Genomic DNA, 15180 nt, shown 5'->3' on the forward strand with positions numbered 1-15180 from the left:
CTGTGATTATTAGGAATTGCTAAAAGCAATCGCTGGCAGCTTCTATAAACAACCATTAGTGCAACCACAAATAACTAGGGGAGCTGACATTTGTTAGTATTCTGGGAAATGTTTAATCTATAGAAAATGGAAGTCTTAACATTGACTCTTTCAGACAGCTAAACAGAAACAGTGTTAAATATGGAGCACACAGGTAGGGTCACCCACGTTTACCGATCTTCTGTGCTCCAGTCATTTTCAAGTGGATTCACACATACAGTTCTATAAAATAGATTTATTGAAGCATTCTTCATACCAGTAAACTGACTTTTAGGTCTGTAGGCTTAGAAAGAAGTTTAACCCAATACTCAGAGGTCTATGAAGTTTGTGCTTCAGGGACATGTCAATGTCAGCACATGTTCTGCTTTTGTTAAAGTTACAGAAAAAGATAGGAAATAGATTGAAAAGTCTATGCAGTACCAACTGCATGTCATGTTTGGAAACTGCTCTCTCTCTCTCTCTCTCTCTCTCTCTCTCTCTCTCTCTCACACACACACACACACACACACACAGTATAATATAGTTAATCTGAGCAATAGCTTGATTCAAAGTGTTGAATATGTTTGCCACCCTGTCTTTCTAGAACATGATTTTTGGGAGTCAGGTAAGATACATTTAAGGATAAATGAGTTAATCAGGGCTTCTTGGATTCCACTGCTTTCTAATGGAGGTAGGTTAGCAAGTGGACTAATGCTCTAATTCTCTAACAGTGCCCCAGGTCCCATTAACACTAAAATTACCTGGGGAGCACTTGAAATAGGTCTAATGCTTTAATTCAATTTGCCTGAAATGGGATAGGTACATTAGTATTATTCAAACTCTTCCCTAGTGGTTCTGTGATGCAGCTATAATACATACATAATGCCAAAATTAATCATTTTCCAAAGATTGGGATGATGAAAATGATAGTAATATTAGCAATGCATATTTTTGTGTTCTTTAGAAATAGAGAGTACCATACTGCAAAGAAAATATTCACTCTGTCCAGATTGATCATTTCTTGATGGTTTTAGGATGGATATCCTATCATTGGGTAGGCAGAAACAGAATAGATATGCAGCTAGCACACTTCCTACTATGCAGATGAACCATGCTCTCCAAACTCCATAAGTATGAAAGGAACAACTGCTATGTTTTGTTCTGGCAAAATAAGAAAGGCCCGCTTTTCCTAATCTTCGGACTAATGGAAGGCCAAGACTTGTTCCTACTGAGACTTATTCCTATTGAGTATAAGATGGTTTAGGTATCCTGGGGGAAAGAAGGGAGTATTATTAAATAGAGAGGGGAATTAGTTGGAGAGGTTTGTGGAGTTAGAGGGAATTGAAATGTGAGCAAATGTTTTACAAGATGAAGTGTGATCTTTCCACTCCGGTTACCATAGATGGCTTAAGGACAGATGGTGTGAACTACTGCAGACAATAGAGGTTTTCCCATTCTCTCTCCTTCTTGGCTTCACTCTTGCTTTCCTCTTTCCTTGTTTTCAGTTTCGTTTTTAATAAGAGTGAAAGCGTTGATAGCTCCATGAGAAATTGTAATGTTGATCCTCGAATTTTTGACATGCGATGATGAAGTGAAGCAGAAACTATAACATTGACTTTTCTGCCTTTCTCAACATGGTGAGGATGGTGGTGAGCAGATGGCACCATTATAAATTCCATTTCATCATGAAAACACGCAGATATTAAGTATTTAGATCAATTGACAAATCCTTATCATGTCACTTAACTTTTCTATTGCTATGATAAAACACTATGAATAACACTTACAGAGGGAAGATTTTATTTGGGTTTATTGTTCTAAGGGGGTATGAGTTCATGATGGTGTGCAGAGGCAACTAGTGATAGGAGTAGAAGCTTATGGTTCATGTCTTGAACCACCAACACAATATCAGAAAGAGTGAACTAGAAACCTGTGAGTTTTAAACTCCCAAATTCTGCCCCCAGGGGCACACTTACTCCAGCAAGGTGATACCTGTCAAACCTTCACCAACAGTGCCTCCAGCTGGAGATCAAGAATTTAAATGCCTTACAGTATAAGACACATCTTATTCAAAGCACCACAAGTTATGTCATCACTCAGAGAATCAAGAATTTCAAAGGTTACCATGTTAACCGTGGCTGAGCCAGCACACAAGCTAAAGACTTTGCAGACACTGAGAACTGTAGGACCACACTGCCATGTTCATTTCCTTCTGTCATTGTCTCTGCCAGCTACAAAGAAAACATGCCCAGCATATTATATATAATAATATTCTTTGTTTTATTCAGGTGTCCACAACATGCTTTATTTCGGTATCCACAAGAAGTGCCCATTACATTGGGATGAGAGACACAGTTTATCTCTGGACAGGTCAAATGTACTTCCCTGTGTTACTTTCTATTGAATTTAGGAAGAGGAAGGAAAAGCAAATTATTTGCAGTCTGATATTTTACCAACAATAGAGCATTTCACTCCAGACTTAGAAGTTCTTCTTCTTTCTGACTATAAGTCTAATGTCTTTTCTTCTCTTAGTTAGTGGTTTTCAAATTGAGGTAGGCTCAAGAATAACACAGTGTTTGGGAAAATCACAGGTCTTAGGGGCAAACCACTGTAATTCTGAATCAAGGACTTGAGGATAGAGACTGAGACAATCTCATTTTAAAGAGTGTGTTAGCATGCTTTATGTCACTGTGACCAAAACAAAGAAAAACACTATAAACAGGAAGCATTTATTTTTGCTTGATGGATTCAATACATCAAGTCAGTTGACCCCATGATTGTAGGCTTGTTGTGAGGTAAAACATCCTGGCAGAAGGGATGTTGGAGCATGGTTTACAATTTCATGACAGCCAAGAGGAACAGGAATATATTCATTAAAGTCCCATTTAAGTTGAAACTTCAACAAGGCTCTACCATTACAGCTCCATGTTTTTCCAACATTCTGTTCATTTCTTGTTTAAATTTATAATCTATCAATGGATGAAAACACAGACCTTGTGATTCAATTGCTTTCCCTAAGCCTTGTCTGTGAGCACTACTCATTCATTGGCTGGACATTTAATATATTATACTTTGAGTAATATATTACATATGGCAGGGACATTTCAAAATCAAGCAAAAGCAACTCTCCAAATAACCATGCTGCAATACTTAGAGACCAGTTGTGAGAATACTGCTATAAGTTTTACTTGTGCATTACAGTTTTAAAAAGGAGTAGCACCAGTTAGCAATGGTGAAAAATGTCAGTGCTCCAGTGACAGATGATACATACTATCTGAACTAAATGATTTTGGATTTCTACACCACTGCATTACTTTGAGACTTCCATGAATTATGTTTCTCATTGATGTATCAAAAATGCTTGACAAAAGCAACTTAGTAAAAGAAGTGTTGACTTCAACAAGTTTGAGGATACTGTCCACAATATAGCATGGTGAAAGAGCTCATGTTATGCATTTGCAGACTAGAAGCAAAGAGAGATGAATGCTGCTCTCATATTTTTTTTAATACTTTTTACTCAGTATTGAGTCCCTATTTCATGGAATAGTATACCTTATGGACAGAATGACTTTTATTCATTCCAGTAAAGGAGTCTAGAAACTAGTTCATAGACACTGCAGTATGTTGTCTCCTCAGTGATTCAAGATTGTGTAAAGATGAAAATCAATATTAGTATCACAATGGTTCTCAGAAAATATCATACTAGGAATCCAAGCATGTTTGTCATCACTCAAATGGCTGGATATTTCACTTATTTAACCAGAAATTGATATCAAATAAGGATATGCCCAGTGATCAGGCATTCAGTCTTCTTTTTTCCTTTTTCCTTTTTTTTTTTTTTTTTTTGGTTTTTTGAGACAGGGTTTCACTGTGGCTTTGGAGGCTCTCCTGGAGCTACCTCTTGTAGACCAGGGTGGTCTAGAATGCACAGAGATCCGCCTGCTTCTGCCTCCCGAGTGCTGCGATTAAATGTCTGCACCACCAACACCGGGCGCCATTCAGTCTTTTTGATTCTTGATTTTTTGTACTCAAGAGTTTTCAGAAGATACTTATATCACCTGAGAAATAATAAGAGAACTTTGGAATCAAGGTGAGTTGCATGGATTTCCCAAATCTTCCATTTATATGAGTATGAACTAGATACAACCTGACAATATAATTTACTATTTCTTGCATACCGTATATATGTTTAATTTTTTCTTAAATGTTTTAAAAAACCAGTAAAGTAATTTTGTACTTCACTCGTATTATGTATATATTTCATTTACTTTGTTTATCTGATACTTACAGATGTAACATAGTTGTTTCAAGGCTTTGTGCACCCTATAGTGGGGACAATATATGCTTTTATGAAACAAGAAAGAAAATAGTTATTTTTGTTAACAAAAGCAAGACATCACTCACTTTAACATAAATAGAGCAGAAAAACTGTAATAGACAAGGCTGTTGTTCCCCAATGCTTCATTCACTTGATGACACCAATAGATTGACAGGAGCACCAGGAGTAAATTCTGTAAATGTAAATCCAATTATTGAAGCTGTGAGAAAACAGTGTTCATTTTCTTCTTCATTTTCATCTGGTTGAAGTGGGCTTCCAAAAGGGCTTTTTTATAGAGTCAAAGAAATAGCAATCTTAGAATTGGTCATAGCCAAGCTTCCAATGAAATGCAAAGACCGAGGTTCCTGTCCTTCTGCAAGTCAGGTGAGCACTGAAAGTCAAGATTCCCCAGACATATGGTGGACTTGGAGTACCCAGTCCCCTGGATTCTGCAGGCCCATCACCACTGTCAGGAAGGTAATGGAGTATACCTACAAAGCAGGATGCTAAGTGGGTGGCTTGACCTGGTTCATCTCTACAGAGGAGTTGCCCTTAATAAGCCGCTGAAGGCTGTACTTTCACAGCACTACTGAAAGTTTTCTACAAGAATCCCTCATAGGAGGAAAAGGCTGTTTTATAGACCTGACACTGTGAAGTTGCCTTGTTAATGTTTAGTATTGGGAAGCCTGGGTTTTATACTTTCTGTAGAACAGAAAATTCTGATGGGTAATAAGAGACTGAAAATTTCAGCTTTTTCTACATAGGTAAGGTCTCTTTATCCTTACAACTATTCCCCATATAATAATCTTACTGTTTCCTTAGCTTTATTGAATTATTTTAGATGAGGAAATAGAAACTTAAAGTGGCTATTTCTTGATTATGTTCACCTTCTGGGAAGCAATTCTAAGTGAGGAGGTTTAGATTGTCACTTTTGAGTTGAGACTAAACACGTTCATCTAAATTTGACTTTTTATTTTTGATTGAGTATAATTTTATGTAGAACTCCGAAGTTTCATAAAATAGAGAAATTAAGAAATGTAAACAGTTAAAAAGTGTGCACAGAGATTCAAAGGCATATTACATTAAGTGTGTGTGTGTGTGTGTGTGTGTGTGTGTGTGTGTTTGCGCACGCGTGAGCGCGTGTTTGTAGATCAGAAAACAACATGAAAGGAATGGTTTTAAGAACTACCTTTTTCATGTGGGACCTGGAGAATTGAACTCAGTTAACCAGGTTTTCAGGAAATCACCCTTTTTGGCTGAGCCATCTTGCTGGCACCATAGAGATATTTCATTAATATATCAGTGTTCCTCAAACTTGTAGCATTTGAATGGCTGAGCTACAATTGAATATTTCAATCTAATTTCTAATTTTTTGCATAAATAATTTGGAGTCACCTTGAGAACTATTTTTAATATGCATGTTGACTTCTGTTGAAACAGAAAACACTAAAATTTGTTCTCATTCCTGTTCTAAATTATTGTAGTGATGTATGAGGAAAACATTGACTCAGCAGGCAAGCTTTGGAAGAGATAAATAATTCTTTGGTTCTTTTTAGATATCTTATTTCTTTCTCCTCTCCCTTTTTCCCTTATTTTCTATCCTCCCTTTGCCTCCTTCCATCATCTCTGAGGAACCCAGGTAAACATACTTTGGCTTTATTAAATCTCCCACCATCTCCTCAGGCTTTTGTCAGATTTTTCCTCTAGTATTTGGTTGAAAAATAGGTCACCACTTCCTCACATCTCTTCTTAGCCTCCAGTTTCCTTAGAACATCTTAAAAAAACTAACTACATGTGAAGAGGAATATAACAAGAGCAGAATGACAATTATAAGAAAAAATGCAATACGTTCAAGTTTGATGCCAAGCCCTGCCAAGTTTGAATACTCATAAACTTCACTGTAATCTCATGTGATAATCATAGTGTTTGTCCATCATTTTATGTGAGGAAATGGAAACTTAGAATGCTTGTTTCCTATTAAATACCTGCTGAGAAGCAATAAAACCAGGGTGGGGAATTGGATAATCACTTTGAGCTGAAACTCTTTAAACACCTTCATCTAAACTAGTTCTTTTTTCAAAGTTCTCTTTGGTGAATTTCTCTGTGAAGTTTTTGTCTCATTCCTTCAGATTTATATGATAGCTGACCAAAATGCCACATTAAACACCATGATATGACTGCATGAGTTGGTGTCTGGGAGAGTTCATGAACACCCCTACATGTCAAATTTTACATTCTCAAACCTCTGAAGGCGTCCAGACTTACAAAAGAAAATCCATTCCTGAATATAGTGTAAGAAGAATCTGTCTTATTTATATAAGTTAAAGTATGGATTTCTCGTTTATACAGTAACCAAGAATTAAGCATATTCGTTGGATAAAGTTATGTATTACAGCATGATTCATGATCCAAGGTTGACTATAGTTAGAAATCCACATCTTTGACTCATTGCTTCGTTCAAAACCAACATTGGGAGAAGAAAGTTGCATTTTAACTAATTATATCTTAGAAGCAAATGAAAACAGCAAATTTGTTTTTCTTGATGTCTGAGCAAAAAATAAATTGGTGAACTGGGGAAAATGTGGCTTTTGGAATGAGGAGAATTTCAATTAAGATCTGGTCACTTATGAGACGGGGGAAATACCAATACCCAGACTCAATTCCCTACCTTAAAATGGGGTTAAGAGTTTCTAAGGGATTTGAGTGGGATTGGCTGTATATGGGGTCCAGTGAGCACATTGGCATGTAGAAGAGATTTGGTACACATGTCCCAACTCTTCTTCTTCCCCATCAGTAAGAGAAACAGAGAAGAAGTTCTCTAAAATCCCACCCTAATGTCCAACTTCAAAGAAAACTCTGAAAAAATCTTTGATGTTCTAACTTTTTTTCTACATATTTTCCATCCCCAAATGGGAATGTACTTGCAGCAACTTCCTCTTCTTGAAAGAGTATCAGAATAAGACTGAGTAGTGAGTGATTACAGCACATTGAAGTTCAACATGAAAATATAATCTTTCCACAGGAAACTAAGAAATATTAAATCAGATTAAATTTACATAAGTCCAAAATGTGTTCTCTCATTGCATGGATGCTTAGCATGAGGTCTTTCATTCGATTGTCTTTTGCCTCTGCCCCCCACCCCCAAGTTTACTTCCACCCTCTGGTCTGTCTTATATAGTTCAATATTGTTTCTCTTTGCATTTTAACCCAGCCCCTCAGTACTTGTCTTCTTTTTATTATTCTATTATTTCTCATAGTTCCATCAGAAATTGATCTGATGGAAGGAGGTGAATAGACAAAGAGGTGAAATGAAGAATAATTTAGAGAAACTGGATAAATTTAAAATGAGGTGGCAATAATACTAGGGCATACTTTCCATTTCTGTGAAAGTGATACTAATATTGATCATGATGATGATCAGATGATAATAATACAGAATAAAAATTAAATGGAAAGGAGAGAAAGGATGAAAAGATAACAGCAAGGAAAATGAGAGGAAAAACAATGAGAAAAGTTCCATTTCAAGTATGTGCATGTCACTTTATAGGATGGTGTGCATACAGATACTGTTTAATACATATGGAGTGCCAACTTGTACAGCCACTGTGGAATCTGTATGGCGACTCCTCAAGAAAATGGGAATGAGTCTTCCACAAGATCCAACAATTCCACTCTGAGGCATATACCCAAAAGAAGCACATTCATATAACAAGGACATATGTTCAACCATGTTCATAGCAGCATTATTTATAATAGCCAGAAACTGGAAGCAGCCTAGATGCCCCTCAACCTAATAATGGATAGAGAAATTGTGGTACGTTTACACAATGGAGAACTACTCAGCAGAAAAAAACAATGGAATCTTTAAATTTGCAGGAAAATGGATGGAACTCGAAGAAACCACTCTGAGCAAGGTAACCCAATCACAAAAAGACTAACATGGTATGTACTCACTCATATGTGGACCTGCTTTATGATACATAGTTGACCATGCTTTATCAGAGCTGTTTTTAATGATGGTGCTCAGAATGGTTTCCTCCCAGATGATGACTGAGAAGCTAATTTAAAAAAATAATGGTGCCAAGTACGAGAATAACAGAACTGTGCTGTTTTCTGGGATTTGTTTTTTATTTTTTAGTGTTGTTCTTGTTGTTTGTTTGTTTTTCTGTTTTTGTTTTTTTTTTTAAATGGAATGTGCTGGATGTCTCTACAATTTTGTTCAAATGACTGCAGAACCTGGAAAAGCTGTTGCTGCTATTGATACATAAAATGTTGCCATTTTTGCTCTCTCTCTCTCTCTCTCTCTCTCTATATATATATATATATATATATATATATATATGCTAATTGAAATTCAAATATGTGATGAATCCAAGGTGTTTCAGTGAGTGCTTACCTGTGAATGCAAATTTGATTTCATCTTTAATAAGTAGTAAAGTTATATGCTTGCCAAAAAAAATAAATGACACACTGAAAGACAAACGTCACACAATTTCAATTTTATGTGTAACCTGGAAATGATGAACTTATGGGAAGAGAGAGCAGAATTGTGGCTATTAGGATTCAATGTGGGTCTTTTAACAATGGGGAAAATTGGTTTAAGGATATAAAACTGCAGTTGAACAAGAGGCATGGACTCTCTGAAGTCTTGAGGTTTACTGAGAGCATGATAAATATGGTTGATAACAAAATGACATATTTTAAAAGTCATGAGATAGTATACTTTAAGTGTTCTCAAAGCAAAAATGATGAATATGTGTGATGTAACATGATAATTGGTTTAATTTAGCCATGCCATTATGAACATACTGTATTGTGTATCATAATTGTGCATGACTTTATTTATGAGCTAAATAAATGAATGGAAAAAATACATATGGGTTAAGTAGTTGGTGTGATTCAGAATCATCACCATCCATTCTTTGGCATAATACTTTTTGATTGTTGTATTTATATGTGAACTGCTTTTTAAGTGTATTTTCCATGCATTCATCCTGATACAAAAAATAGTTCATTCAGTTGGGTGATGGTAATGTACATGTTTAATCAGAGCAGCCAGGAGGCAGAGGTAGGCAGATCTCTGTGAGTTCAAGCCCAGCCTGGTCTACAAAGCAAGTTCCAGAACAAGGGTACACAAAGAAACACTGTCTTAAAACAAACAAACAAAGGTGACACATTCATTGTCAACCAAGCATTAGTAATTTTGTTAGAAGGATCAGCATTATCACAATTTAAAAAATAAATAATATCTATTCAGTGAGATGCTTTAAGGTAATATTAATGTAACCCTTTGTTTAAGCAAGAAATTTACTAAATACCTGTACATACTTTGTTCTCCTACTTAGCATGGTTTTGATATAATTTCTAAATAACAGAAGTCTCTAGACCATCCAGAATATTTTTATTGCTGCCTTTTCTATCCAGACACTCCCACCACAGCTTCATGAGAGAGCTGAGGCAGGTTTTGCAGGTACCATTCATCCATGGTACCATGCAGGTACCATGCAGGTACCATGGGATCATCAAGCTCTAGTTTGTGTGTGTGTGTGTGTGTGTGTGTGTGTGTGTGTGTGCGCGCGCGCGCGCGCGCACACACGAGCAAGTGCACGCACGAAAATGCCTGTATGTGCTTTCGGTGAATTTTCTTTTTTATTGACTTATTTATTGTTACTATAGCCCTAAGACAAAATTGGATTGCCTAGAACTGGAGTTATAGATGGTTGCCATCCACAATAAATGTGGTAGGAATTAAACCAGAATCTTGTCAGTAATCTTAACCACTGAGGCATCTTTCCCGCCCCACCCTGTTTGTTTGTTTATTGGTTTCTCACTTCCTGGTCTGGAGTTCAACAAGTAGCTCCCAATAAGCCCTAAGAATACATTGCACCATGTGGCCACAGTCCTGGGATTAAAAGGACACATCCTCACACACTGTTTTTATGTTGATGGTGGGTATCAAACTCAGGTCTTCAGTTTTTCAGGGGCAGGCAAGCATTTTATCAATCTATCTTCCTAGTTTCTGACTATGTATTTGATGCTGAAATGTGAAGGACACACTAGGATCTAAAGAATTCTAGAGAAGTTTATACATTAATTCAATGTGAAATTGGTTTAGTGTCCTGATGTTGCTACTGAACACTGTTTCAGCCCTATTATTACACTCACTCTAATTATAGCTATTATGTGTCTGTCACCTTTACCAATGTTCCTTATTTTTCTTTCTTTTCTTTATAATCAGAACAAAAATTTGATCTTCAGAATCTATTTGCATAAAAATGTGGATCATTTTGAGTTGTGAACCTAACCTTCAGCTTGTATACTAATTCTGAAACTGATTAAGGAATCTATGAAATCCATTTAATTCTACTGTATCTAGGGATTCCAAAAAGACCTTTTCAAAGGGAGAATGAAGTCACCTATGCTTTTGTGCTTTCATAAAATGTCTTGTATGGGCAATAGAATATAAATTTTCATATTATCAAGGTAGGTAGCATGTCATACTAATTAGTTAATATATTTCAATTGTTCTAAAAATGTGATAATTTTTGTATTTAGCTTGTTTCATTTTTATTCTTATAAAAATATTAAAATCTCTCTCTCTCTCTCTCTCTCTCTCTCTCTCTCTCTCTCTCTCTCTCTCTCTCTCTCTCTCTGTGTGTGTGTGTGTGTGTGTGTGTGTGTGTGTGTGTGTGTGTGTGTGCTCTATTTGTGTCTTGCATCGATATCATGTGTACATGTGGAGACCAGGATTCAGATCCACATCTTATTCTTCAGACAGCATATCCCTTACTTATTGAGAAACAATCTATCTCATTAGCTTGCCACTCACTAAGCAGGATAGGCTGTTGGGCAGTGAGACCCCAGGATGGTTCTGCTTGCAATTGCCTTATCGGGGAAAGGATCATTACACATCACCACATCCCTTTTTATCTACATGGCATGTTTAGTCAGCACCAAATTTTAGTCCCTGTGCTTGCAGAAGCACTGTTTTGAATTTTTTGTTGTTTTTGTTTTTGAATGTATATGCATCATTTTCCCAGCCTTGTATTTCATTTTCATTTAGAATTTTTCTCTTAATACATCAAGTTAAGGAAAAAAATGATAAAACCATTATGAGAAATATGTGAGTTTACAGATATGTCAGGAGATTTCTGTCAATCATCTTCACTACCTTCATCTTCTTCCTCATTGTAGTAATTATTGAAAAACAGTGATGATAATTGCAGTCCTTGGCTTCTAATGGAAAGCTTAGCTGCAAAAGAGACACTGAGAAATCAGAATAGTCAGATTTTCTCTTTATCCACACCTGCATAACATTGTCAAAATCACCTATCACTTTACACTCAATGTTTGAGAAGTGTGATATTGATTGCCATTTTGCAGAATCCAGTCTCACAGGCTGTATCCTCAGAAGCATCCACAATGATGGTGGCAAATGATGGATGACTGACAGGTTTTTTTTGTTTGTTTGTTTGTTTTTGGCTGACAATTCATTTGTTTGACACTACTTCTCCATTTACTCTTCTGTTGGTGGCTGTCTGTTTTAAATGTAATGTCCAAATGACAACCAGTTACTAGCTTTTAATAAGCCACTCACAAAATTTTCTCATATAGTATGAATAAAGAGAAGGGAATCCCCTCTCCCCCTTTCGCAAAATCAATTTCTTGTGTCAATTGCCTTCATCATATTTGTCCTACAGTCGAGTCGAAAACCTGTGACAATCAGCACTCTTCCCTTTTCAGTTATGTATGGATACCATACCTTGTTTTGTATACAGGACCACAATTATCTGCTACTATTTAAGCTTCATTAGTTCTGGAAGAACTAGGTATTACCCAACCCAAGCTTTGTCTGATATTGTCCATGAAGAGATAGCATAAAGTGTAGTTTGCCAGACTCTAAGCAAACCTCTTCACGAATTCCAGCAATTGCTGTAACATGGAGAAATAATGATACCAATATCTATGGATTCATAAAATTCAAGCCACCTATCTTTTTGTCCATTTTTCTCTAAAACAGGAAGTCAACACAAATATGTAGAACATTAAAACAAACTACATAATTAGATATAGAAAACTGATTTTATTTTTATTTTCTAAGTAAACAAAAATTAAGGCAACACATATGAATTAGGAGGGATAAATTACATTTCTAATTCCATCATGACATTTTTAGAGATTTGTGTGGAGACAAAATGTATCCTCTTCTTTTCCAATAAGAAAATAATGATGCAATCTAGATCATGCAGTCATAATTAAGAGCTGTTCCCAAATCTAGATTTGAACTTTATACCCCAAACATTTTTATGTGTTGTTAATTCCCAAACCTGGAGAATGAAAAAGTGTGGGGAGTCCTCTTCATCCCTGAAACGGGTATATAGTTAAAATCTCAAGGATATGAAAAGTTTTAACTAACAGAATGGGAACTCTGCCAGGCATTCCATCATGCCAACAAGAACTGAAGAAAACCCCACCTAACAAGACAGGAATGCCTCACTTGGCGATTTCTGCCTGGGCACACAATTTTTTTCCTAGAAAGTGCTTTGAAATTTTCCTGAGTCAAAGAAGATTATGCCAGTCTTGGGCTAAAAATCTTTCAATATTGTTCAATTTTAACATAAAAAATTGTACCTCCTGCAATTTTACAGGCTGTGATTGAATGTTTCTCCCCCACCAGTTTTCCCACCAGTTGCCTTGTAATTTTGACTGACATGTCAGTGTTCAGTATGCATGGCAATCTTCCATGTTCGCTACATGTATTATACCATTTGATTCTCACAGCATATGTGTTTGCAGATGTATAAACTGAGCCTCAGAGAGGTGTGATAATTTTCCTAATGTTGTAATAACTGACAGAATGAGGATTACACCCCAGAGACACTTCCTGTATATTTCAGGGTTTTGCTATGTGATCATCCAACATTTTTATTATATCAGTTTACTCACATGCTACCCTAAGAAAAGACCATGTCAGTAACTCAATTCCTTTCCTGATTCTTCTCCTGGAGCTTACATACAGCAACAATATTAATTTATTATGATGTTATATAATCGCTCATAATCCTTTTCCTTAAGAAAAAAATGAAACCGCTATCTAGTTTTACATACCTTTTTATCTACTGAATGAAGATTGTAGCCTAAATAAACAATAATTTGTTTTTTATGAAGACACATTATACATTGCACTTATAAAAAGTATAAAATTCACAGTGAACGGAGCAGAAATTCAATGTAGGAAATATAAGTGGCAGTCTTATGAATGGCAGAAAATGTGCACATGAGATATTACACTGGCACTGTGTGCTGCATTGTGCATTCAAACTACTTAATATCATTTTCTTTTTGCACAATAATTAAACATGAACAAAACCAACACATCCCTAATTGTTTTCTTTCTCTAGCTGCACATGAACAAAAAATATATCTGAAAGTTTACATACCGAAATCTTTTATGGCACTTAGCCAAATGTTATACATTTTTCAGTTTATTTCATAGCATGATCCAATTACAGGATAAAGCATATCTTTATACCATTAATTAAGTATTAAGTAAGTAGTTTAAATCAACTTTTATATAGTCATACACCAGTATTTAATGAAAAAGAGGAGGCTAGCTGCACAGACAGAAGTTTGGTTGCCACATAATAAATGTGATTGTTTATACCACAAAAAATAGATGAGAACAAGGTATAAGAGTAAAAGAGATAGTTAAAGTGGTTTCATTTCTTATTTGTCCAAACAACCTAAATGCCAATTTCCACATGTATTGGAGCATATTCTGCCCACATTTGTATAATGACAGTGGGACCCTTTATGTGAGAAGCTGCAAAAGATTGTCAGCTTTCTGCTGGGTTTACAAGGTGGCCATTGCATGAAATATATTATGTGTCCTCTGTGTCATAACCCCATAATATTGGTATTAGTGTTCATAGCATTTACACAGGAAGAACTTGAAATTCACTCATCAGCAAAATTCCCAGAAGTTATCAAACTTTGTGTGATTCTGATTGAAACTTAGCTTATAAATTAGTTCAATGGAGACAAAGGTACAAAATTGTACTGGTGATGGTTATATAGACATATAGTAAATTCAGTGTTATAGGAGAATAAGGAGTTGCAGATAATTCAAATAGAATTGCTCATCAGACAGATGTTGAGTTTAAAATTCATTAAAAGCAAAAAATTTTAGTGAAGTTAACTTCCTTCAGGCCACTTTTATACTTGTTGACTATTCTCTGCTCTTTCTTTGATTATCCCCTTATTCAATTTGACTGACATTGACTTATCCAATTTGATTAAATAACAGATGCATTCTACAACTTTCTTATGTTTTAACATCATTTAAAACAAATTAGTCAGAAGGTTGAATGTGACAGACTAAAAATGTTCACAGAAATTTTGAGACTCTTTCATTGGGAAAGAATCTGTCGAACCTTTCCTTGGCTCTGAGCTTGGCTGAGACTACATAGAATAGTTGTGTACAGCATAAGTGTGGTGATGACAGTTCTATGGGCAACAGAGGAAGACTATAAACCTCTGTCTTATGTAGAATTACAGAAGGTGAATAATTCTGACTCCCCTACGGTAACAAGTTTTATAAAGCCTAATCTAACTAGCCAATTGCAAAGATGATAATGAAGAAAAATAGACATGTAGATGTCACAAGAGTCTTGGTACAAGGCATTCAATTCATTTTGCCTTCCATAAGATGCTCAGGGTGCCAGAGCACAAACAAATGTGGACCATGAAGTGTCCTGACCCAAATCAAATGATTGTGAAAAGATCTCAAAAATAAAGTATTTGTTGAAGCCATTACAATTTACATTACAAGTTGTGTGACTTAT

Source organism: Cricetulus griseus, chromosome 3 (genome assembly GCF_003668045.3).
Source record: "Cricetulus griseus strain 17A/GY chromosome 3, alternate assembly CriGri-PICRH-1.0, whole genome shotgun sequence".
NCBI classification, from domain to species: Eukaryota; Metazoa; Chordata; class Mammalia; order Rodentia; family Cricetidae; genus Cricetulus; species Cricetulus griseus.